Raw genomic sequence first — 4,089 nt, 5'->3', positions numbered from 1 at the left:
ATATTTTATAATATCTAATTATACGATAAACTGTAACATCTATTTCGAACATGCTCTATCATCAGGGAAGCGTTGTGGCTAGAATTATATATTAAATATTCATCTTTAAGCATCGATCAGCAATAAAAAATATTCGCCACGGAATTGAAAGGATCCATAAAAACATGAACTGAAACTAGCCATAAAAATGAATTATATATTTCTTAGGTTGATTAGATTTTTTAATATGACTTCAAGTTTTTTCGGGAAATCGATGATATTCTACGACTTTCAATGTCACTATAATATAAGAAAGTTCTTAAAGTCATTAAACTAGATTTAAATTTTTTAAAAAGCATTTTTACATGATTTACACTAAATTTAATATAATTTTATTGACTAATAGAAAAAAATGCATAAAATTTACACAAAAAAATCTTGTTATCTTAAATTTTTTTTTAGCTTAAACAGAACTCAAGAATCATATTCATAAATATACAAAGATACGACAGTAAAGCAGTTTTCCCAATATACTTTAAAAGTAAATAAATCTAATATTAAGTTTTCTATGTTTCTACTTCAAAACAACTTTTGTAAATAAAAAGAAATTATTTCTCATGAATATAAAAATGTGAATATAACACCCTAAAAAAAATAAAAAGTGGGAATTTTAGCCTGAATATAAAAAATATATTTTTAGTATCTTGTATTCAATTGCCTTTACAGGTCTAGATGCTTACCACAGTCGACTCTGTGATCTTTTTTTTTTTTAAAAAAAGAGCCTGAAATTGTAAGAAACAATAAAAAAAACCAGTTATCTCGATGAAAAATAATGTCTTTAAATAAGTAAGCTGGGTCAACAAAATTCTTTAAGCCGTTATAAAGAAAATATAATTTCAAAATATTGACCTAAAATATTAAAGAAGCCATTGAAATAAATAAATCTCTAGAGATCGTATTTTAATTCATTTAAAAAAACAAATTTGACTAAGGATTCATTAAACACGTTAAAAATACGATATATCTATTAAGTCTTGGAGAAGTTTTAATATCTCATAATTTTCAGTATTTACAAAAAAAACCTTCTTGTTTTATATTATTTTTTCTAAAAAAGTTAAAAATTAATATGCCTACAAGATTTATATTAAGTAAAAAAATCATGAATATCAAATTATATTTAAAATTACAAGAAGAAAGACATCAAAAGAGCCAATTTTATATATAAAAGCACGCATATAAATTTTAAATATATTAATTCCACTATTACTAGTTTAATTATTATTTCTTTTCGAAGTAGGTATTTAGACAAGAACATAAAAAAATGAAGAAAAAGAATTTTCCTGCATAATTTGTAAAAAAATGAAATATATTTAATATATTTTTTATTTTATTTTGTCGTTATTTTTATGTTTCGATAAAAAAGCAATTTTTAGTAACCTGAATATAGATGAAAATTATAAATTATAAACATTTTACATGAAGATATCAATATTCAAAAATTATATAGATGATAAATTGAACCTGGCATGCACAGATACATTTATTTAAAAATTTTAAATACACAATTATTTCTGTTGAAGAAATAGTAAACTTGAATTGTATGATTAACAATTTCTGTACCTTTTGTGTTTGGTAATGGTTTAGTTTTATTCTATTAATTTTTGATTTTTTTCATCAAAAAAACCTTGAATATTTATAAAAAGCTTACTAACCATGATTTGATAATTTAATAATAATTAAAATACATATATTGCTTTATAATATCGTTTGTTTTTTTCAACAAGAAAAAATTCAGATGTCAAAATATATCTGTCAATATAATATCATTTTAATATCAAACTGTATCCAAACTCCTCGTTCTATATCCTATGTTTTTATATTTTAATAAAAGCGCATCCTTTAGCCCTGTCGATTTTGTGTGCAAAATTTATCGTTTTAATTATCTATTATAATACAAACAACTTTGAGCATCTTCATTAATAAATTAAATGCGCGAAAACGCAAAAAAAAATGGAAAATTAATTCTCTAATCGTTAAGTTACTATAAAAAATATGGGTACCGTCTTCTGATCACGATAATGAAAGCGCGATTCAAACAAATTATATTTCGAAAACTTATTTGATATTCAAAGTCAAAATAAATAACGAAAGTTTTAGTAGAACATTAAATATTTCATAGACTATATTAAATTTCTATAAGATTTTCTTTTTTTATAAAATAACTAAGCCCCTATAATATTTTCTGTTCGATACATTACATATGCGAGTTTTATATAAACGTTTTTTTAGATTTTTCTTATGGATATTAATGATTAGGGCATACTAATTATAGCTGAATATAAAAACAAATAATTTGATTGTGAAAAACACTTAAATTAATAATTTTTAATGAAAAAATGCATAGCGAAAATATAATATATAGCAGTATATATTTTAATAGCCTTATACTGATATATAAAGTATACTTAAGTTTTTATTAAACAAAAGTACGTACTAAAAAATCAAATTGTATCATAAATGATATCAATATCGTACTGATAATTTGCTATCGTCTATTTTTTATTCTAAATGAACATGAAATGTCACTTTTTTTTAAAGTAATTCATTATAAGGCCGGAATTTCTCATGAAAATTTTTTCTCAAGGATATCAATTTTTTTGTATCATTGGATAACTATAAATTTAGCTTTTCTTATTAATAGAAAAGAATATATTTAAATATTAGAAAAATGTTATATGTTTTTGCAATCTTTTCGTGCTATTTATTATTCATAGTTAGAATCATCAAAATTTGTTCTTATCAATAAATAAAAAGCACAATATGATATTATTTTCAAAGCTAAGCTCTCAAAATATGTATAATTATATACATAACACGATAATTCATTTATTCTCTTTAAAGACGTTTTCTATCTTTATTTTCGTCATTCGCATGTTTTGTTTATTTTAATTTAAACATTAATTTATTCTAAAAAAAAATTTGAATTTTTATATAATATAGAATGGGAAGAGTATAATAAGTCCGTTTTTTTTTAGTTCTCTTCTATTTTAAATTTGGATTTTTGTATAAATTCAATTTCGCAGTTAAGTAAAGCATATTTTGCCTAGATTAAATTTACTAATGGTTAAATTATATTAGAATTCATTGTCTTTGTTTTATACTGTGCAATTTACACTTTCTAGGAATGATATTGTGTATTTATCCGTTAACTTTGAGTTTTTGTTGGTTTAAAGGCATTATAAAAACGCCTATAAGCATTTTAATATTATGTACTTTTATGTATTTTTTTTTGTTGTACTTTAAATAAAAATATAATATTAAGCCTTAATTTCTTAAATTATATTTTTTTAGAAATGATTTTGTTCTAATTTTTTATAATCATTTGTTTTTCAATAAATATCCTATACTAGTGAGCTTTTAAACTTTCATGTATCATTCTTTTAATTTTGCTGCATAAAAAACGTTTTACAGAATAATATATCACCATCTGGTTTCTAAGAACTTAAACTCCTTAATATGTAGAAATTTTAGTTATTTGAGAGGATCTCCTAAATCGACTTATAATTTAAATTATTATTAGATAATTTTGTAAATATAATATCAAAAGGCCCTAAAAAGTGTAAATAATTGCCTGGTTTTACTATTTTCTTAAATAAATTGCCTTTAGAAGTATTTTTTGGCTTATAATATTTACTGCATGAATTTTATATGTAAAAACACAAGAAATATATTATTTTATCGATATTTTAGTAAAAAGTTGACCTGGCTTTTAAGTTATATTATTATACCTTTATTTTTAATCCCAAAATCATATTCTATCTAGATTATGTAACAACTGGCAACTATCAATTATATACAGTAGATGTTTTTAGCTATGCATTTTTTTTCTTATTATTAATTATTGAGTATCATGTCAATCTTTTCGTATTTAAAGATGGGATGAGTAAATTAAACACAAAACGAAGAGCGTGTTTATACCTAAGAAATGATTAAAAAATATAGTCAGATTTATGAGCTAAAAATGATAATCTAAAAACTGATAAATAAAATTCTGAAATTATTAAGAAAATTTATCCGTCTACTTAAGTTGTAAATGCGATATATATCTAT

Source organism: Rhyacophila brunnea, unplaced genomic scaffold (assembly GCF_057557595.1).
Source record: "Rhyacophila brunnea isolate RB1 unplaced genomic scaffold, BYU_Rbru_1.0 scaffold_60, whole genome shotgun sequence".
Lineage (NCBI taxonomy): Eukaryota > Metazoa > Arthropoda > Insecta > Trichoptera > Rhyacophilidae > Rhyacophila > Rhyacophila brunnea.
The sequence above is the reverse complement of the archived record's forward strand: the minus strand, read 5'-3'. Positions refer to the sequence as shown.